The sequence below is a fragment of the Falco biarmicus genome, chromosome Z, assembly GCF_023638135.1.
Source record: "Falco biarmicus isolate bFalBia1 chromosome Z, bFalBia1.pri, whole genome shotgun sequence".
NCBI lineage: Eukaryota > Metazoa > Chordata > Aves > Falconiformes > Falconidae > Falco > Falco biarmicus.
In genome coordinates, this window is record NC_079311.1 from 274,605 (window position 1) to 297,867 (window position 23,263).

At 41.8% G+C, this 23,263-nt stretch overlaps 1 pseudogene; it reads left to right on the forward strand.

The window, feature by feature from the left end:
- The window catches only part of LOC130142681 (ankyrin repeat domain-containing protein 26-like), a 52,901-nt pseudogene that overhangs the window by 12,957 nt on the left and 16,681 nt on the right, over positions 1-23,263 (forward strand).

The following is a 23,263-nucleotide window of genomic DNA, read 5'->3' on the forward strand; positions in this document are numbered from 1 at the left end:
GATTTGAGGCAAAAGAGCAATAGGCGACGAGATAAACCCCCACAGTTTTATTTGTTCTTGGTCATTTGAGTCGGATTAAGTTTATAAGTTACTAATATAACCTGTTCTGTTCTTCCCCAAACACTGTTAATGTTTCCTGTAAATTTTGTGATAGAATCCTAACCGATAAAGGGCACTTTTTAATGAAGATGTACTGAAATCCTTCATCACCTAGTTCTCCTTTCCTCCTCATCAGGTTACTCAAGAGTGCTCAGTGGATGAGTTACTCAAATGGGTCATCTTTTTTTCTTCTATTGAGATGGCATTCTGTGCTTGCATGTAATCTCACACTGCATGTTTTCCCTCTTTTTGTGAATGCTTAGGTAGTATTCTTTTTATCAGCTACAAGCTCTCAGGCCTACTTTTTTTGCTAGTGTTCTGAAGAACTATTAACTTCTGCAGTGATGTCTGGAGCATCTGTTCTGTTGCTCTGGGATTCTGCAGCGATGAGGAACCAGTGTTCTAGTTCAACCTACTCTGTAATACTGGAGGTGCAAGCATGTTTAGTTTTAACATGATTTCATTTTCTTGCACTGATTTAAATATAAATTATGCATTTTTTTGGCATGTTTTTGAAATTTAAGGATATTCTGGTAAGTGTACTTGCAGGGACTAATTAATGCATTAAACCTAGGGTTCTTAACAGTTACTTCCCTTGTGCACACTTGCAAGTAAGCATCCAGAAGCTGCGATCTTAAATATAACTGAATTTTACTGAAGTACTACAAATACTAAACCCAGATTTTTAAAACTGCTATGCATGTAACCATAGTTTTGGAAACAATTTTCAGAAGGGTACCTGCATGGTATTTTGGGGGTGAAATACTCACTGAACTGCATATGTGAGGAGTGGTTTTGTAGTTAGAAGTATAGGATGGAGCCAACACCTGACCACTATCAAAAGGACAGCCTGATTACATTTAGTGTTCAAGATTTGATGTGACCAAAGGATTTGTCATTGTCGTTAGTGTTCTAAAAAAAAAAAAATCATTTATTTACAGAAGCTGCAGAAGCCAAATTTGACATTGTTAATGAATGTTTCCCAGCGGTTCAGGAAAAACAGTAAGCTATTTGGAAAAGATTGCATAGTATACTAATATATAAAAGTAGATTTGCTAAGTAGTTTTTTAAACAATTCTTTTCCTTTAGTAAATGAGAAAAGTAGCATTTTGAAAACACAGCACTTGGTCACTTCAGAAAAAATAAGTCATGTTGTTAAAATGAAGGTATTAATCCCCTCCTAAGCCTTTGTCCCTGGCCAAGTCCTTCGTCCATCCTGCCCATCCCTGACTTGGTTCCTTTTCCAGACATTCCCAGATTACTCCATTAATCTGGTAACATGCCTGTTGCCATTTACATAACTCCTTTTGTTGTTTTGACATAACTGCCATGTCTCCAAAGACAGTGAATAATGAAGTATCTTGCAAGTCAGTACCAAAGCAAACTGTCTTTCAAAATCTAAATAATTTGCAAGATAAACAAGAAAGTTGGAACAAGAAAAGCATGATTCAGGCGAAGTTTCACAGAAATGATGACTCCCTTTTTGCAGAATCTAAGATGACAAACTGGAAAAAAGACACCTCAGCTTCTCTCAGATAGTTGTGGTCTTAAGGAGAAAAAGTCAAGCTTCAGTAATGGCTTTGAAAGTGGTAATAGTTCTTTGTCAGCAGGAAAAAACCCAAGGCTTGAAAGTAAAGACCAAACTCTGTCTTTCTTGAACATGTAGATGATGAAGATACAGAAGAAGAGCAATGTGAAGTAGATAATAAAGTCTGTGAAGCACTGAAACAAGAAAGTGAAAACTTGTGCTTGAATAGGCATGAAGAAAAGGTAAGAGCAGCATTTCACTCGGGCACCAAAGTAAGTTATATAAGGATGATTCAATCACAAAGGTATTTTCTAAGGGTAATAAAGGTAAGAACCAAAAGGTAAACTGGATTTCTGTTAATATTTCACGTATATCCATCTTTTGATCATCCTTTTTTTTATATTAGAAAATGCCTTTACTCCTAACCAAAGCAGTTTCTTAGGTATAAGAATAATACTGGGCAGTATTTTCAATATTATTTTATTGGTTGCAGTGGTTTTGCAGGAAAACAAATAGGCAGTGTAATTTTTCTGAAATAAATTCATTTTTTCTCAGTTGTATGTACAGTTTTTATCTGTCAAGATTTATTGCCATTTAGTAAAATACCTGGTGTGATGGCTGAAAGTGAGGAACCAAAAAGTTTGAGTAAGATTGAGAGCAGGAAGTTAGTGATTTTCCTGGAGCAAAGTACAGGAAAAGGAGCGTGTTCCAAAACAATGTAACTGAAATGAAAGCTAGAGTTAGGCTGACATGAAGAATTGCTTCTCAGGAGCTTTGCAGAGCCAGGGCTAATGACTTAGGGCTAATGTCATTGCTGTCTCCTCAGAGATTCCCATGGAAAAACTGAAGGCGTTGTAAGACAAAGCTCAACAAAGTTTCCCTGTTGTCTTACACAGGAAAAGCATTTTTAAAGTTGTCGATGGGTGGCTAAGAAGGTGCTTGCTTCTGCTATTTCCAGCTGTTTGGTCAGTCTCTTTTAGGAAAAATCACCTGAACAGGAGGAAGAGGAGAAGGAGCAGGAAAAGGAAGACACTGGTGAAGAGCTACAAACTGCAGTTGTTGAGGGTGTGAAAAACTCTATTTGTAATGATAGCCATCAAGTCCACAGTGCTTCCAAAGACAACACTGGTGAGAGAAGTGAGTTAGTAAATACTGATCCCAGTTCTTCCTCTATAAATATTAATGCACAGTAAATGAACTGAAATGGTGATTGACTTCTGAAACAGTAAGCTTTTCCCTTGCCTGTGAACCCTAGTGGGCATTGGCAAGGAGGAAAGTAGCTTTTGTTCCTTTTCGTTCATTCCTGAAGAACAAATTGTGGCCTTGGATTCCAAACGATGCTACATGGAGCAGGTGTCATTCTTGGTTTTGTTGCTGTGTTCTCCTTGAAGCGATCAGAACAAAATGCACAGTTGAAAAAGAGGAGGATTAGAGAGTCTTGGGTGTGACAGTAGTATTGCCCTTTCTGGCCCGTACTGTCAGACTGAAAAGTTGTGATTGCTCTTGGCTGAAGCCTGGGAAAGATTTGAGTCAATCTGAGAGAAAGCTGTTCTGTTCCAGTGCCTCACCTTGTCCAGTTTTAAAACGTAGAAAGTCTCTCCAGTGCCACGCTTGAGTGTGCTTGAAAGCATTGCCCCGTCAGTCAGGGCTGAGCACTCCGGTACTCACCTCAGGTCTTGGAGCAGGAGGAGAAGGCACACTTTCTATCGTCTGTCTCCAGAGAGTAGTGTGGTATGGTAGATGTTACCAGAGCGTGTGTAGCTGCTGATCAAATGCTACAGAGCGGGCCTGGCAGAACCTGCTGTATTCCAGGTGTTGTGCCTATACATGCTCTTCTGTCGGTGCATTTTACCATAAGCCTGCATTTGGCACAGTGTAAGTAGTCCTAGCTGAGGCTGGAACCAGCAGTTCCCCTCTGCTAGGACGGGTGCCCTCACTGGTCTCTAGCGCCTTTCCCGTTTTTTGTGTGCATGTCTCCACAAGAGCGAATCCTGAATCAGTTTTACCTAATGAACTAGCTTAAAACAGAGAAATGAAGATTAAACTATCAGGAACCTACTGAGACTGAGCCTTGCGTGTGCCTAGTAGAGAAGAGATTGGGATGTTAGCCCCTGAGATAGAGACAAGTTGTGTGTTTGGGGTGAGTTTTTGGGCTGTGAGCCTCTCCTCTTTTTAAATGGCAATGCTTAGGTGTCTACCTTCTGGGAAGGTGCAGGGTAAAAACTGTTAGTCAAGGAAGATCTTTTCTGGTAGTGCTACAAAAGGGGCATTGTTTCTTGGTGATTTTAGAGTGAAGATGTGTCGGGTGGTGTTTCTATGGTACTTCTTGTACAGTGGATGGTGGTAGTCAATGGCAATTTCTGGAGCTGTGGACTGGAGAGCAGGTGACCTAAACTCTGTATGCCACAGGGCTGCAGCGTGCTGGAGCCTTTTCCTGAGTGTGACCCAAACACGTCTTCAGTGCTGCTTGTAGCTGTGTCAGCTGTTGTGCATAGCCATCTTCTGCTGGAGAGGAGGCAAGAGAGGTGGCGATCTAAAGGAAATACCATGATGTTGTGTGCTGGGTGTGAAGAAACCCTTGAATAACACTCACTCCTTAGTTTGTCCTCAGCAACAGAACCGCTGTGCATCTTTTGGGCGCAGGGGTGATGGGGAAAAGCAGAGTGAAATAGAAGGGCTCAGTGTCTCACCTCTTCCTGCATTTGTAGATGCCCTGACTGCAGTGGGAGCAGAGGAAAAGGAAGATGCTGAATCTCCCTGGGATTCTGAGGTATTTCCTGTGAAGGACACCGGGGTTCCCGGTGGTGGGGGTGGGGAGTGAGATCCAGAAGCACTCGGAGCTTGGGCCCTGCCGCGGCTGAGGCTTATTTCCCCTTTTCCTGGTTCTGCTGTATGTTTGTAACTGGGGGCCCTTGAAATACTTGTGCTGTGTGCTAGCTGTTCAGCGAGGCTTGGGATGAAGGTAGGTCGAGCTAATGATTTGGGTCTCGTGGCAACTGGCCCTTGCAGTTGGGTTTCTAGTACAGTATTGCGGCAGTGAAGTTTCTTGCTGCTTGAAATACTCTGAGCTCCTCACGGGGGCTGGCGGGATTGTTGCTTTTTCACCACACAACTCTATTCTGCTGACGTGTTCAGTGGTTGCCCTTAGGGTCTGCAGCCTAGATGATGAGCTGCTTTGGGAAAGAGCCTTTCTACCTTTTTGGCCCTTTTTGAAAGTAATGTTCAACAGAAATACCACACATGCTGGCTGTGTTTGCCCTTTTAGTTCTGTCTGTGGTAATGGGTTAGAAGAAAGCGAGCAGAGTCTGTAGCTTACCCCCTCTGACTTTTCTTGTGAGGAAGAAGGAACTCTTCCCCATCTCCTTCTTAAAAATACAAGGCTAAAATATTATTGGGGGGTTTTAGGTAGCCTTGGTTTCTGTAAGCTTTGTCTTGCTCGTCTTTGTTCAGCCCAAATAGTCTTTGTTCAGCCCTTGCAACTGGGAGTAGCAATGTGTTTGCTCCCCACTGCAGGATGTGTGCCTGGGGACCATCAGCACAAATTTGAGTATCGGGTACCAGTTCAGTCCGAAAGTTGGGTCCCCCCCAGACCTGCAGTTACAACCCACAGCTCGAGTTACCGTGTTAATTCTCTCTTGCGGCTGTGCAGTTTGCCAACGTGACAGAATAGTTTAGATGAGTTGTGAGGTTTTTGCCTAAGATCTGAAAACACACAAGTCTGCTGTGATTTTCCAATATACTGTGTCCTGATGTGCCCTTTCCAAGGGGCTGATCAAAGGCTTTTGTGATTCCATGCCGTGCAAGTTGGCTTAGCAGGAACATTTTGCATAGAAACGAGTTGAGAATTCGTACCGATGCTCACGCCCGTGTTTTATGTTACACAGACGGATTCTGAAAGTCCGGAAGAAGGATCACCTGGTGTGTTGCTTCCAGCTGCAGACAGACACGGAGCACGCTCGCTGATTGTTTCAGGGGAGCGCCAGACTGGTAACTTCGTGGTGGACTATATGTTTGTCTGTAAACACGTATAGGCTGAAGTGAGCTTTTATCGATGTCTGCCTTAGGAATGCGCTTACGGTGTGGGTGCGCGCTATAGCAATGGAGTGCTTAGTATTTGTTAATTAACACCAGCTATCACGGCGCTTGCTGGCAAGTTGTAAAGGAAGTTACCTTGTTTGCATGATGTGTGTTCTTTGGATGTGTTTGTATTTTTTTGGATTCAGGTTCTTGTGGCATAGTGATGAAAGTATATGTGGTTTAGGGCTGACCTGTCTGAACACCTAAACATTCTTGGATGCTAATGTAGCAGGAGAAAGGTATGATCTGGCTAAGCATTTTTTCCCCTGGCCTTAATTTTTTTATACCTTTCTGTTATGCTTTGCCTAGGAGCTAAAATGTGACTAAAAGTTCAGGGTTTCTGCCTGTACTTTGTGATGCTGTCTCTTGAGCATCTGCAGTGTAGAATGGCAGGGAAGTTTTGCTGTTGGGGTAGAACTCTTATCTGAAGGATTTCTTTTTACTAAATGGTCAGTCCTGCTTGTAGTGTAAGTACAATAGAATAGCTGAAGAAGCTAATCCAGTTTTAGTTTAGTAAGCTGGAAGCAAAACTTTAAAAGCTCTTGGGAGTTTGTAAATCTACTTGTCGAGTAGTTGTCATGAAAGTCTGCTTTGTATGAATCTACTAAGATGAGTTTAAAATCAGTGTAAAAAGGGGATAAAAGGTGACTATGATAATCTTGCTAAGGTATTTCCATACTGCTAGACCACCAAGTTTCCTGAAATCAAATGCTGTTTGTTTTTTAATTATTTTTTTAAATACAAAAGTTTTGCTATGGAGCCATTCTTAATAACGTTCCATACGCTTCTTTCATGAGAGGACTCAAACTGTTAAGATGACTAAAGCAGAGGACTTGAGAAATATAGGTGGGCCAGTAGATTGTGTGGGTTTTGTAAGTGATTTAATGTTGGAAAAAAATCTTAAAAAAAATGAAACTATTTGGAACTGTGCTATAAATGCAGATTACAACCGATTGTCATTTGGGTTTTTTCTTTCCTTGCAAGCTGAACCAGAACAACCTGATAAGAACTAGTTTGATTCTTCCTCATTGAATGATGTGTATGAGATTTCTGTGTCTGCACCCATGTTTTCTCTGTCCTATCGATGGAAAAGAAAATATCCCTCAACATCACGGTCATAGAGCTGTTATTTTATATAACTTGTAGTGTTATTTTATGGTAATTCATTACAGCAGACCAGCTTTGGCTTTTGAAATAATCTTTGTAGAAAGCAGGATTCAGCTCCTCCAAATAAGTATTTTGATCTTGTTTTGTTAACAAGCAAATCCTTATTGCTGCCTATGGATTGTCCTAGTTCTGTGAGTATTATTTCTTAAGTCCAAGGTGCATGATGGGAAGCGTGCATTGTCCATTTCTTGTATACTGATACAAATGCTGGATGATGAGGTAAATTGAAATAATGCTTGCAACTAATACTTAGTTGTAGAAACTACTGATGTTGAGTGGAGTAAAAATTTTATGAATTAAATAAAAATTAAATAAAATAACACTTTCTAAAACATTTTTCACTTCCAGGCTTTTTGGAGAAACCCAACAATTCCCAGGTAAGTATTTGTTCATGTCAGACTGACTACTTGTTCTGCTCATTAAATATTATGTAGTTACTTTAAGTGTGATATTTTTTTTTTGTCATTGGATTGTCTTTCATAGCTGAAGACCCCTGAATCTGTTTTGGAAAGGAATGAAACCTCTCCTAACAAAAAGCAACAGAAATCAGGTAATGTTCACTTCATGTGGTTCTGGGTTTAGCTTCATAGTCTTTCTAGATAGGAGTATTTATTAAAGCATCTGATTTGTTTTGCAGTTCTATTGGAGGAATTTGGCTTAGGAGATGCAGAAGATGTTGAAGGTATTCATAACAATCTCTTTGTAGTGTTCTTTTATGGACAGACACTTTGTACTTGCAATTTTCTTTCTAATATTAAATTAATGGCTCTAACAAGGCATCCCGGGAGCAGAAGGTCTACTGAAATATACCTCGGTGTATGTGTTTGCTCCCTCCTCTAGTCTGCTTTTCCGCACTGTCCATACCCTTCCATGATGTACGCTTCCTACACCGTACTTGCTGTCATTTCCCCTTTTCAGGCAGTCCTGAAATTTGCTTTTCTTTCAGTTTCTCAAAACCCCCCCTTCCTGATTTTCCTGGGTCTCTGAGCATGTGCTGTGGCTGATTCCAGGCTAGGGGGCTGTAGGCTAGGCTGTCCAGGAGCTGCAGGTGAGCCACAGAGGGTAATTCTTGGGCTCGTGCCGTAGCTGTAGTTTTCAGGAATTATTACTTGCCTGGCTTTTCTCTACCTGCCTGGCAGTTGTTTTGAATCATGTACAAACACGTTCCTCTGAGGCTTCCCTCTCTTGTTTGATGGAAAATGACCAGCAGGCTCAGAGGCAGGGGAAGGAAGTGAGGAAGAGAGACAAGATGGGAGGAAATTAGTGTCAGCGTGTTTCAGGAATTCTCTTTTCTTCGGAAACAAGGCTAAAGTTGAAGCGGCTAGCTGGTCGGCTATGTATTGGAGAGAGGATATGTAACCTTAATGGGTTTTTAATGTCTTTGTTCTAATGTTTATCAATTTGCATATTTGATAATTTGTGTTGTATTTTGTATTAATCACACTTGTTAATCAGATGAGAAACAATTTGCCACTCAGGTTTTAGAGTTTCTACAATTGGCTATTGACAATATAAACCAGAGAGAGGTGAACAGATATGTAGACAAGTAAGTGGACTTGTAACTTCGAAGTATAGAATACAAATAGTTCCAAGTTCTTTGGCATCTTCGCTTTAGGGGAAGAAAAAAAAAAGTGTTGTTGTTCTTTTGACAATAATAGAGATGCAACTTCTCTCTAGAAGTATCTCCCTCCTTCTCCTCTCGCTCTTCTCCCTTTCATGTGTTTGCAATGGGTAAGCAACAGGTCTTCTTTTGCCCTTTATTTTGCACTGACGGTGTTCTGGTAAGACACACAGATATTTGTTAGAGGTTGTTCAGTTAAAACGTGAGTTTTGGTTATGTCTGTATTCCACAGTAATGTGGAGTGTAGCCCCATAATGGACCAGTACGTTACAATTTTACAAACACAGAAAGGAAAGGTTGCCTTTTCATGGCTCGTTTCATGTCAGCTGTTTTTCCTGTGTGGCTTTATTCATTTGCGTCATGCTGGTTTTTACCCATATGTTATCTTGAAGGTCAGGTGCTAAGAAGTAGATGTAAAAATTTCTTTCTTTCAAAGATTTTATGTTTGGATTTGGGTTTAAGCAATTTAGATTGCTTCAGCAAAGCATCGTGATTCCTGCAGCACAAATATTTCTGACTCTAAAGGGATTGAATGCCATCCTTGACAACTTGATTTCATAAATCTGGAGAACAGGTATGGTATCTTGCATAATTAAATATCCAATGAGAGATGGAATTTCCTATTCTATTTACTTTGTTACTGACTCATAGTAATACATTCTTAAAATTATTTTTGAGTCAAAATAAAATAGCGGTGTTCTCATGTTTTCTGTATAGCAAAGTAGCTGCTGTCCACTGTAATCTGCAAAAAGTCGTTATGTACATTATGTACAATTTATGAGGAGGGAAGTCTCAGAATAGAGTGGAGAGGTAAAGACTAATTGGAAAGAACTACGATGACTAGAAGTCATCTTTCAGTGCTAGCTAGAGAGCAGACAGAGTAAAAGGTGGGGGAATGACAGGCAAAAATACTGGAATCTGGTTTACCCTGTGAATTTTTTATATACATTTTTTTGAATGACGGGCTCTTCAGAAGCCTTGGAGTAGGGTTCTGCCAGTGTTTTAACTAAGAATTTCTCCCTGTGCTAAAAGTGAAGAACTCTTGACAATGAGGAGTCATCCTCTTTCACAGTGTTGACAGAAGCCAATAACACAGAAAATAGACTCATGAATTACTGCTCCAAGAAAAGAAGAAATTTTACTTGCAACAGCTAATGGGAGAAGTCCTTAGCTTTTTAGTTGATGTTTTTTGAGTTATTTTTCCAGTGGTTGGAAAAATAATTACTGACTAGAGTTACTGACAGGATGAGAACTGGAATTTTGCAGGTAGAAGAACACTGTAGCCTTTCATCTTTCCTGCTTCTTCCTTGTTCTGTACCTATCATACAGAAATGTCAAGATTGATTAAACCCTATGGAAAAGGATTCTTAGGGGCTCCAATGTTATTAAAATCTTATCTAAAAAGGGAGACTTCAGACTCAAATAGCTGCTGCTGAAATCTTTCCTGTTGACCGTGATGGGCAAGGCTGAACAGGAGTTAGGGTTGCTTTTCATTCTAGCAGCATGGTGCCTAATTTGAAAGTGACTGCACTCTGAAACAGAATCCAAAAGACGAAGGCACCTACGTACTCTGAACAGAGAATGTGACTTGCATCCTTAGAAGGGCAGTACAAAACCCTGGGTGCTCGCAGGTCTGCTTTTATCCAGTTTTCAGGCAGATACAGTTGAGCAGAAAAGCTTATTCAGTCTGTGTTGTGCAGACCGGAGAGGTGTCACAGCTCTCCTGCATCCACAAAATATTGAAGTCTATCTTCTAAGCAAAATTGTGGTGCCCATGTTACGTGATGGGGGTGATGACGCATATCAAATTATATGGCAGGAAGCTGCCTGCATTTTGCTGTTTGTGACCTGAGTGAACATTGGTGAAGTGACAGAAGAAATCTGGTAAGCGTACCTTCATGGAAGCAGAGTAGGAGCAGCCCCGTCTGTCTGACCGACTGACCACCCGCTGCTGTGCTTGGGTGGAGAGGCTTCTAGGAGTAGCACGTAGGCAATGAAAGTTTGTAATAGGAGTCACCTACAGGAGAAAATGCCAAGAGTGAGGTTGGCCCTGTGACTCATAAATAGTGAACCCTTTTGTATTTTTATGATTTTATCTATGTTCTTCCTGTCTTGCTCGCTTTTCTTGTGGGAAGAATGTTGTGTTCCTCTCCAGCAGCGAAGCTTTGTGTATTGAAAGGCTATTAGGTAGAAGCCATAGGATTATGGAGCAGGAAAGGAGATTAAGTGATTGAGGTGAAAAGAATCCATCTCTGTTTTTAGATGCCACACTTGACCTGCTGGGACTTGTTTCTTTCTGAATACTTGTTCCTTCAAAATGTTCAGTGTGCCTTCCACACAAACAATACAATGAGTTGCTGCTTCTAAATTGTGTCTGGAACTATCTGGAGTCCAGTTCTCAGATATAACAGAGATTCAAGGTAGGCACCCCATAATGGGGAGCCCAGACTGAGTGAGTGACTGCTTCCGAGGAGTTTGTGACCTGTCCAGTATTACGTAGAAATTCTGAGAGAGGAAAGGATGGAATCCAGTTTTCAACAGTAAAAACATCCGGATCATGGGTTATTTCTCCACATTTCACAAGCCTGTCTTTCATTCAGTGGCCCGTCCACGTCTTCTGGAACAGAAGGCGCAGCAGTTTGACTGAAATACTCTGTCTAGATCCATGTCTAGAGACAGATTTGTGTCGTGCAAGGAATAAAGCTGGGGTCTTCAAGATTTCAAGCCTGTGACTTTGTTGTTCATGATTTTCTGTGCACAACACATAGGGAAACTGAAATTGCTGGAGGAATACTGTGTGGCACACAGTGTGTCAGAGATACAGAGGTGTATATCTACGTATGAGAGACGTTGTGCATGTTTAAGAAACAGGAATGGCCTCTTTGTGACCATATGTAGTGATTTTCAGCAAATTTCCCTTATACATTAAAAAGTAGAATGCCTTGGAAGAAAGGAATTCACCCAGATGCATCTTAAATCTGTATTATGATAATTTTCTCTCGGAGTGCACAAATTTGAGGGGATTTATTTTATGTTAAGATTTTTGTCACAAGTAGGATAATTCAAGATGCACTCTAGGTGTAAATAAGTAGTATTAAGTCGTGCTGGTTATAAAAATGTGTGGTTTTTCACTGCAGGTGAGAACTTGGGGTCTACCTTTCATATGTCATCATCAGCTGAAAAAGACGACGTGAAGGATGCCATTGAATATTATGGGGTGCAGGTATGTAAGCCCAAATATTTTGGATTACAGTCTGATTCAGTAAGTTGTATTATACACTAAGGTAAAGAAAACTTACCAGTCAGTGAATAATGCTGAAGAGAGAGTCCTGTAGGTGAAGGCTGCATTACAGTCTGAAGGAGAGTTGGATACAGTCGTCTTATGGTGGGGTAAAATCCTTGTCACTGTGTCGGATGCTTGCTGTTACACTGATTTGTTTTCAGTTGGTTTGCTTAAATTTTGAGGGGTGTCTTTCCTCTTGTGCACTGCTGAGAAACAAATGTGTGGCCACATGTGGGGGTTTTTTTGCCTGTGCAAAATGCACATTCAAGTGAAGAGGGAGATTTGTCTATAATATGCTGATCTGTTTGATGAAACATGCCGGTCTTCCTCTTTGTAAGCCAAAGATCAAAGAGAACACCTTGAAATGTGGTGACCTTTCTGAGGCTTCCCCAGTCTCTGCAAAATACACTCTTGTTTGGCCAAGTGAATTGTTTGAAAAGGGTTTCTCAGAGGGTATCCTAGAGGGGAATAAGGCAGGCGTCCTGCTTGTGTTGGGCGTGCGGGGCAGGGCTGCACAGCGGGGTCTGGCGTCCTCTGGAACACCCGAACGGACAGCGTAGCAAATGATTTCCACCCCACAGCCGGGCATCACGAGAGAGGGACGTGCCTAATTCTAGCAGGCAAAGCGCAGGACTTAAGCCTGTTGCAAGGTGGTAGTAGTTGGCCAGTGAGCTTGGGAAGGGGGAGGGTGAGACAGGTGGTGTCTGGCTGAGGTGCTCCTTCCCTCTTGTGAGCGGAGGGGTCTTTGCCGCGGGAGAACAGGGCCTGGCTGACGAGAGGAGCACGAGGAGCGTGACGGTCTCAGCCCGCTGGGACACCAAGGCTGCAGGCCCTGTTCAGAAGGCACCACGAGCCGAGGAGGCGTGTGGGGAGGGAGCGTGTGGGCAGGACTGTGACACGGGGCAGAAGCAGTCGGAGCTGTTGAGAAACAGCGTGGGGACAGGGGCTTGAGGGGGCTGGGTAGGGTTAAGGCATGGTGCGGTTTTCCTGCAAGCTTGGGTTCCTGATTCCTGGGATGAGGGCAGGAGCAGGCAGGTTTCCCTAATAAATCCTTTCCTTTGCACCTTGGAGTGGAATTTATTATTTCTGAAGCTTGGGTGAAGAAATAATCCTCCCTTAGCCAGTTCTTTGTGTGGTGAACGGTAAGAAGCTTGTCATGTTCATTCCCGTTGGGTTAGCTTAGGTGGCCGGGGACTGTGCAATGCCAGACGGTAGAGCGCGATGGAGGGAGGAGGGTGGGTGAGAAAAATGTTGGCAGTTTTAATGAAAAACGGTATTAAAGCAATAAAACATGAAAAATAAACATGCTCTGTGACAAGCCCCGGCAGTTACAGAAAGCCAGCAGGCTAAAAGGTAAAAGCAACCCTAATGCCTAGGCAAACCTAACCCAAGAAACTGCTGTCTCTGAGTCCTTCTCTTGTTAAGAAGATGGTGTGCAGTGAACCTTTCATTTAGTGTCCCTTGATTTTTCTTATAAAAATGGCTTTCAAAATGCCTTATTTCTATTATAGGATGAGTTTGCAACAGAAATTGCATACATCAACTGTAATTTTTTTTTTCTTGATAATCTTTCTGTCTGTACCTGTTTACTTAAGGATAAATGTATTTTAGAAACTATCAACTTGATAGAAAAAACAGCACATGAAAATCACACTGATAAGGCAGAAATTTCACATCAGAAATTCCACAGCAGAAAATGAGGAATTGCACAGTGCTGACAAGCAGTTCTAAGTCCAAAACCTTGGAAAGAAAGAGATGCAAGAATGTGGGTTGAAAATGAGAAGAGGGAATTGAAAACAAGTTTTAAAATGTTACAGCAGAGCTAAAGCAGCTGCTTGGTGAAATTAATGAAACTGGGAAAACTACTTCCCTTGTGGAAGAAATGTCAGAAGATGGCTTCAGTGCTGAGCTGAAGAGTTCTCATGTTGTTTCATCTCATGCAATAGAATTAAGTAACAGCTTAGAAAGTAAAGGTGAATTTGGAGACATTAAACTTATGCTAGGTGGAAAAGTACCCAAAATGGAAACAGTAATCCAAGTCTTGGTGTCCTTTCTGATCAAGATAACTGAAATGCAAACATGGAAGATACCTGGAGTACAGATGAAGAAGATTGCACGTATAATATGGATGATACGAAGGTGCCTCTAGCAGATGGAAGCAGTAGAAACGTAGTGGGAGGTCCTGAATACTCCCTGAGATACAGCTTAAAACCCAGTCTTTTGGATGACATTTCTAATATTATTCCTACAATAAGACAGTTTCTCCACGTGGTGAAAATGCACTTTTTGTAACAGAGAGGGAACTTGGAAAAGACTCTGGATTTAGTGATGATTTTCCCAGGGACTGCTTTATTGAAAACAAAATAGGAGAAGCAGAAATGGAAAGTCTTTTTGCAAATGCTCAGCAATCATACGTCGTGCTGAAAAGGAATCTTGATGAAGAGCTAAAACAAGATACGGGAAGATTTAAGGGTAAGGTAGGAATGCTGCAAATAGTATTCCTGGCTTTGGAGAAAGAGAAGGTACAGCTGCCAAAAGAAGGTTCACCTGCTACTCTTTATTCTTTAATCTCGCTCCAGGTCAATGGTCCAGTTCACTTTAGCTATTCATCATTAAAGGAAGATGCTTCCTACAAATTGGGTTTTGTTTTAATGGAAATACATTACTTGTGAACAAAGAGAGCAGTGGAGAGTTGTCTTTTTCCCCATTTTTGGAAAACGGAATGCATTATTGCTCCAGTTTAACAGTAGGTGGCACTTGATTCCAGTGCAAGGAGTTACCACTACATTGCCTTAAAAAGAAATCCATACAGTTCTGTCGGTTCTGATTCTGAATCAAACAATGAAAATAGCTTCTGAACAGGGTCTTGACTAATAATTCATGTGCTGTGGTATCAGCGTGGTGTGTCTTCATTGCCTTTCACTAAAATTCCTCTTCTCTGTGAAACCATTTGTGTTTGTGGGTTTGGGATCTTTTTTTTTTCTTTGCTCCCCTTGTTCAGGGAGCAGTAGCCCAGCACAGTTCCACTTGATATTCTTTTCTGGTGGTGTTACAACTGACATTCTGCAGTCCTCCTAACTCTTTGTCCATCAGTAGTGCTTTCACTTTTTTGTTGTTCTCATGTTTTAAGATACACTATTGTTTTCTTTCTAAGGGCCATATTCTTGTTATCTTTAATCATGAGTGAATTCAAAGTACTTTCAATGACATAATACGCTTTGTAGTGTAATTTTGTGAAAATGCTTCTCTAATTTTATATTATTTCAGGGGTAAACCCTGAATTAATCAATCTTGGATGTGGTGTTTCTGTCTTTTAGAAATACTAAGAAATACATGAAGCTTAACTTTCTTTTATAGGTTGAGAAGGAAAAAAGCAAACGAAGAATTTCAAAAGTGCAGGCGGTGGCAAAACAGGAATGTCTTGGTAAATTAAATATACCATCACACAACATCACTAATCGGCAAATGAAACAAAAGATTACTGTAAGGAAGAATGACTGTTTGAAAATGGAGAATGAAAACACTATAGAAGAAAAAGGCAAAAAGAATTTTTCATCTGGGGAGAGCTCAAAATTGATTAAAATGCCAATGAAAGGGTAAGCTAAGGAAATAATCTCTAATTCTTATTTGTAGTACTATGTAAGTGTCTTAGGTTTTCTAATATTGTAGTAGTTGAAGTAGTTTCCTCAGTGGTGAAAGCCATAGTGAGTAGTCCACTGCTTCTCAAAAAGTGAAGAAAATGTCTTTTTAGAAAACATGATGCTCACAATATTCAAATTTATTGCCTGCTCTAAAAAAAGAAAAGGAAAAAAAAATAAAAACCCCACCCCAATTCCTGTGATTTCTTTGTCAATACTGCGGCAAAATGCATCTTCACAACCAGAACTGAAGACTGGAAAAAGCAGTTATTTTTGTAGGAAATGGCCACCTAGAAAAGAAAAGTAGGAACTTGGGGTTTGCTGCTACTCCCTTTTCTAGGTGATTTTAGTGATCTCCGTGCAGTTGGTGTTTTCCTTTTCGTTAAGTTAATATGCCCTTTGTCAGGAGAAGATGATATTACCAAACCAATCTCAAAAGTCTAAAGGAGGCTCACATATTTTTATGTAAACCTAAGCAGGAGTTTTTTCCTGTCTGTCCTTCAAAGGAGTCTCTGCTCTAGATTTTCTGTAACACGGATACTATAGGTATTCCAGCTTAACCTGCGTCTAGCTCAGATTCCAGATGTCCCCCTCACTCCTAGGGGCAGGTTTTTTAAGTACTTGGGTATCTTCCACGATCTTTGCAGTCAAGTCTGTCATTTTATAGTAGATATTTTTTGTCTCAGTCATTTCTGGACATCATCTTAAGTATGTCTGTTTCACAGAAATATTTTTTGTAAGCCTACTCACTTGGTGATTTTTTTTTCCCCTTTCTGTTTAATGCAGTAAAATTGCCCTGAATGCCAAAGTTGCAAAGAAAAGTAGAAGGCAGCCTTCAAAGCAGAAGGCTCATCAGCAGATGAGCTCTTCCAGTGGCAATCATGGTCAAGTACTGGATGATAGCACTTCCAGTGAAACACCTGAGGACGAAGGAAGGTATGCATATAAGGAATGTTGAAAATAAAACTTACTTAATGATGCAAATTGACCTAAGAGCTAGAGGCAAGTTTGGGTTTTTGTTGTGTGTTGAGGTTTTTTGTAAACCTGATGCATATGAAGATGCTTGTTCTTTCTTGTGGCCACACTACCTGGTGCACTTTGTGTTGACAAAAACTTCCCTTTTGTTTAGAGTGCCTTGAACATGCTGGCCAAGTTACCCATAAGGTCACGTGCACAAATTCTGATTAATTACATGAGCGTGTGCACAGGCATAGAAGTATTTTATGTGTTTAAAAAGGGCGAGGAGAGACTTACAGAAAAGCAACATCACTCTTTCACTGCAGGTATCTCGGGATTTTTTGCCCTGCACCCCGCTCCACCTTTTCTCTTGCAGCTGCGTACCCTCCTGACTTCTTGCCCACCCTGAACTTTACTTGTGTGGGTTGTGGCAAAGTGAGAAAGAGAAGTTGTTGACACTGTTCAGCACTAGCTAAAAATGTGGTGTGTTATCAACACTGTTTTGGTCAGAAATCTAACACACAGCCCTGTGTGGGCTGCTGCAAAGAAAATAAGCCAGACCCAGGACACCAGAGAATCCAAAATTACAGTTCTTTGACCTGTAGGAGAAGGATTCTCGGTACTGAAGAGAGCTAAACCCCTGGTGTTAAACAGGGAATGCACGTAACCGTATAGCTACATGTCTGTAGCTGTAAGATTTCTGTCACTTTGTGTGAAGTTGAGAGAACAGTTATTTCAACTATTTGCTTAATATCTTGCGGAAAAATTAGCCTTCCAATAGACATAACAGTACACAATAATTGTTTCAGTCTTGAACTATATCTAGCGAAGTTACTATACTAGATTTTCCTTTAATTCACTTCTGAAATGAAGTTTTCAAACGAACTTCAGGTATTATTCATACTGCAATGTAAGCATTCCAGTACTGAAATATATTTCTGTTTTCTAGACCTGCAGCAACAACTGGGAGTGAAAAGAACAAGGTACTGTAAAACTAAGTTCTTGATAAACAGTTTCTATCAACTTTTAATCACTTAGATGGGAGCAGTGTTTATGTAGTGATCGACCAGATGTGCAAATTGCTGCTGGTATGCAGCTTCATTGTATTTGAGCCAAATCTGTGGGCTGTGAAGGAGAGAATGAATCATTCATGCATTTGTAATGGTCTGTAATCCTAGACAGTGGAATTACAGAAAGTACTGTATTTTTTGTAGGTCAGCATACCAATGGAAGTAACTGATGACCCTGGTTTAACTCACTCATCTGACCCAACTTCAGAGGATGTGGAATTATGAACTTCAACCTACAAGGAGGCTATGCTGCGGTTAGAAGAGCTTTGTGTGGATCATACAGGTATGTTTTCAAGTCACCATCTTCAGCTGTTACAAGTTCCCCTTAAAACATGGTTTCTTTGTATGCACTCCTAAGTATTTTAGTTTCGTATTTTGATATAGTATCTCTTTATGATTAGAGATCTCCCTCAAAAGCTGTGAAACTGTCACCTAACCTGAGATGTTGCCTGCATTACCAGCCAATGTGCCTTATGTTATCATTCGTTCTCTGTCTAGTCAGAGCTGGAGAAGCAGCTTCTTGCAAAGTACAGTTCAGCTCCTTCTAATGGGGTCATCAAAAGTCAGCAAGAGCTTTTTCTTCTTTATATCCCCTTGATGTGGTTTAAGCCCAGCCACACCTAAACACCGAAGCACCACACAGCCACTCACTTGTTCCACCCCAGTGGGGTGGGGGAGAGCATCGGAAAGGGAAAAGTGAGAAAACTCATGGGTCGGCATGAGGACAGTTTAATAGCAAAAGCAAAAGCCATGCACGCAAGCAAAGCAAAGCAAGGAATTCATCCAGCACATGCCATGGGCAGGCGGGTGTTCAGCCATCTCCAGGACAGCAGGGCTCCGTCACGCATAACAAATACTTGGGAAGACAAAATGCCGTCACTCTGGATGTCCCTCCCTTCCTTTGTCCTCCCCCAGCTTTATATGCTGAGCATGATGCCGCGTGGCATGGCACATCCCTTGGGTCAGCTGTCCCAGCCGTGTCCCGGCCCGGCTCCTTGCGTACCCCCAGCCTGCTCGCTGGTGGGGTGGGGTGAGGAGCAGAAAAGGCCTGGGCTCTGTGTGAGCGCTGCTGGGCCGTAACGAACACATCCCCGTGCTACCAACCCTGTTTGCGGCCCAACTGCAAAACATGGCCCCGTACCAGCGACTGCGAAGAAAATTAACACTATCCCAGCCACAACCAGCACACCCCTCAACAGCTAATGACAAAGAGTACAGCAAAATAATGGCTTTGCTTAAAAATAATAAATAAATAAATGTATAACAGGAATCAAGATGCTTGCATATATGCACATGGCATTATATAAACATAAGCATCACTTACTAGGGCTCTTAAACTATGCTAAAATTTCATTAGGCAAGTGTTAACCTTGGCTGAAGGCCAAACTCCCCCCCCAGTGCTGCCACTGCCCCTCCTTGACAAAACGGGGTGAAAAAGCTTGTGGGTCAGTGTGAAGGCAGGGCTGTCACTTCCCAGTGACTGTCACTGGCAAAACAGACTCCACCGATTAAAATACATTTGGATAGTGAGAAACAAAGACCCAAAAACCGAAAAGGACATGTCGGCACCCCCCCTGCTCAAGCTCTGCTGCGCTCCTTCCCTGCCACCTCCCCAGGCAGCGCGGGGAGGCTGCGGTCTGCAGTCGGGACGTAGCAGTTTCTCTCTGCTGCTCCTTCCTCGTCCCTTTTCCCTGCTCCAGTGTGAGTCCTCCCCCAGGCTGCAGTCCTTCGGGGAAAATCTCCTCCAGCCTGGGCCCTCCATGGGTCGCAGGTCCTTCGGGAAAGATCCGCCTGCTCTGGCACGGGGTCCTCCGCAGCACTGCGCTGTGGGTATCTGCTCCAGCATGGTTCTCTCAGGGGCTGCAGTTGCTGACCTGGGTGTTAGTTTGCGGGGCTGGTTTTCACATGCTTTTCCCCTTCTCTGCCCGTTTCGCCCTTTCCTACATTTGTTTTTCCTGAGGAGCTGCCAGCACGGCTGAGAGGCTCAGCTGTGCCCTGCGGTGGGTCCATCGAAACCGTCCATGTCCAGCACGGGGTGACCCCTGGCTTCTTCTCACAGGGACCTTCCCACTACCGAGACCTGCCACCTGCACCTAATGCAGCAAAGCATTGAACAGCTTATACGTTGGGCAGTATTTGTGCAGCTTTGTGTCTTTTCTATCTCAAAACAGGTTCTGCTATTCTGTTGAAACTGCAAAACATACTTCTTGAATATGAACAGAGAATAGAACGTGGGACAAATCGGTATACAGCTCTCCTGCGCGAAGTAAGGGAATTGGAAGATGAAAAGAGGGAGTCACGGTTCAGAGCAGAGAAGACTCAAGATTTGAAATCCATATTGGCTCACCAAGAAGCAGAATGGAAAAGTGATATCCAAAGCCTTAAGTATGTAAACTTGTGGTCTGATAATGTATTATCTTGTCAGTGGTTTTATTCCAAAAGACTCTGATGGTGCAGGCAACAGGATGAGAAGTTTCCAGTCTTTTGGGCTTGGGTTTTTGGAATCCCATGGGCCAGTTATGCTATGAAGTACATAATGTGAGAGGGGGAAAATGTCCGGATATCAGCTCCATGTACTATGTCTGGATGTTGTTTTAACTTTGTTTTCTAGCAAGAGAAGAAAACAAGAGAGTGTGTATGGGGAAATCAGATTTATAAGAGAGATTTGAGATACGGGTTGTTACAGTTTTTTCATTTTGTCCTCGCAGCTTCTGTTGGCCTGTAATACTAGGATTTCTGGTAACTTCACCCAGTGCAAGTCAAACCAGAGCTTAGAGCATTTGTTTGCTTACCTGTTTGTTTGTTGGAAAGGTCAAGTTTGGGATTGCCCCTTTCCCCACACTCCTGAGCTAGACCCGGAGGTGTGAGGTTTCTCATCGCTGTTGACATCACGTCAGACAGGGGTGGCCAGCAGGCACCGTAGGCAGTTGAGCAAGGACAACTGCAGAGCCCTGGCCTGGGAGGGGAGATCTCCTCGTGGTGATCCCCGGTGGGATGGCGTGGCTGGGGAGCTGGCCCAGCACGGCCAGGTGGCCCAGGCAGAGAGCGAGCTCAGCAGGAGCCACCGTGAGCTGGCAGCTGGGGCGGCCCGCAGCGGCCTGGGCTGTCTGGGGGGCAGCAGTGCCAGGGCACTGGGGGCAGTGAGTGCCCACCCCTCCTCAGGGCTTGCTGAGCTGTGTCTCAAGCCCGGGGTCCGGTTTTTGGCCCCCCAGCCCCAGTGATCTTGCCCAGTCCGTGTGAGGTCGGCAGGGAGATGCCGGGCTGGCGCGGGGGCAGGAGCACCAGCCCTGTGAGGGGAGGCTGGGGGAGTTGGGCCTGGGGGAGTTGGGCCTCCCAGCGCGGGGGAGGGGAGTACGAGGAAGACGAGGCCTGTCCCAGCTTGGCCTGGGTTTGACTTCAGCAGGTGTTCAAAATCCTCAAGCATCTGTCAAGTATAAAGAAGTAATATTTTCCTTCTAAATGAATTCTCCAAGCAGCGTTAATTTATACTTTCAAAAGTTACACTTTTTATGAAATTACACTAGAAATTATATGTAAAGCTTTTTCCTTGCAATATACGCCATTCAAATACAAATGTTTGTCAGTCTTTCAAGTAATTTTAGTGGTGGTTGATTCTTGTTTTGCAGAATTTCTAAAGCAGGCTTTCAAATTGGCAGTTCTTTCCTTACGTTGATACTTGGTTTTTATTTTTTTCTTCATCATTGCAAGTATATCGGAAAAAATAGTCAAAATAAGGATCAAAGGCAAAGCTGCTTTCTTGTTTGGGTACCGTGGGCACACCATGGACTGTTTTTTACCATGTCAGTGTTCATTGCTGATTGTTTCAGTTGGTAAAGAAGCTGACCTTCCATAAGGCTTTCCTTATAAATCAGCTTCAAAATGAAATTGCTGTAGTTTCTCCCAGAGGTAGATCCACTGAGGTTTAAAACTGGTTTTAATCGTATCCAGCTTAAACCCCATGCATTTCTGAATCTGGTTTTGAACACTGACATCCTTCTGGAGTAAACAGAAACTGCTTGTTCTGTCTGTGGGCAGCCTTACAGAAGGCTTGCTGAAAAATTGTTGGGTCTGCCATAGATAAGTGGCGTGCTGATTCACCAGTATTACTTCTAGTCACTGAATCTGTAATATGTAGGCTCAGTATACTAAGAAAATGTGTATTAACCATAGTAAAAGTTTATGATGCTTTGATCTGATGAGACAACAAACTCCTTTTTCGACAAAACGGCTTTAATATGAAGATGATTTATTTTTTTATTATAGAAGTGTACACACTAGTGTGCATTTCTCTATGTAAACTTAAAAAAAATGGTAAATCAATCAATGGTTTATTTCCATATCTTGTACAACTGATACCATGGACAGTGGAATGAAGTTAGAATTCTTTAAAAAGTTGAAAAGTACAGTAAAAATAGGGAATCTGAAACCATTTAACATTTTTTTTATTGTTTGAGTTGTCTCTGCAAGTTCATCATGTGGAACATCTACTTTTATATCAGTGCTTTTGTTTCTCAAATACTCTGTTAAATCCCAGATGTTCTTTGAAACAAGAAGCAAAGAGACTTAGAGTAGAAGTGCTCTGTGAGAAAATGAGAGAAAAACTCCAAAGGAAAGAAGATCAGTGTTGAAAAGAAATGGAGGAGAAACAGAAACTTGAGTTACACTCAAGGAATTTAGAAATGGAGATAAGAACACTGAGAAAGCTCTTGAAACAGGTATATTAAATAATGAATTAAACACTTTCTTTTCTGCTTATTGTCACTTGTATTGCAGTATGCCTAGAGAAGGAGGTGCTTTGTTCATGGAAGAGGCATTGGATAACTATTGCCAAATTTTGAGGGCAGTAGAGAACAGTTGGATCACAATTGGTCTGTTCTTTTTTTTTTTTTTTGCTTTGCAGTTTATTATTCCTTTTTTCCTTTTTCAGAATTTAGGTTTCATTTGTATTTCAGGCAAAGCCTGACTTTTTTCTAAATTACTACAAAACATCCTGTATTTCTTCTTCTCAAACTTTCAGAAGAAAATTAAAACTTATTCTTTATAGGTGGATTATCATAGCTGTGGGGAATCAAAAATATTTTCAAGTGTTCTGGGGAGAGTGGGAAGATGTATTGCTAGCTCTGATTTTTCTCGAGATGCAAGCAGTTGTGTTACTGTAGGTTGAAGAGGAACATGATGAAACACAGACACAGCGCTCTCAGGAAAAGAGTGCCAGAGCCCTTCAAGGAGGAATTTTGAACAACCACCTTGGGAGACAAAAGGAGCTAGAAGAAGAGACAAGAAGATCTATAGGAAAAAATTCAGAGGTAAGCAGATTTTTTTTCTAATAAGTCAGATTTCACCATATTTGTTTTAAAGTCATAATAAATCTTATATAACTTTTCCTGTTTCTTGACGGTTTATTTACAGTTTACCAGTGTAACTTAACTGTGTAAATACCTTTCCTGTTTACTCTTATGTCTTTAAAAGTTCTGGAAAGCAGCATCACTCCTTTATGTACCTGAATTACTCGTGCAAGTCCGAAACTAATAGAACACACTATTTACCCCGTTTCTTAACCTATCTGTTATTTGTCATTTCACAGACATTTTATTATCACTTTTTAGGGTTTCTAGCAATGAAACACCTAGCTACCTATGTCAAGGTTGACCAGGAAGAAAGTTGTTTGGCAGTGTTTGTGTTTCCATTACTTTTTTTTTTAAATTAGTTATTCCCTTATTGAACTTACTTACTTCAAGTATGCCTTTCTTTTCCACCTCCACATACTGAAATTTTATGATCGACTATCAGCAATGAATTCAACTCTCTGTAGGAGTTAGAGTA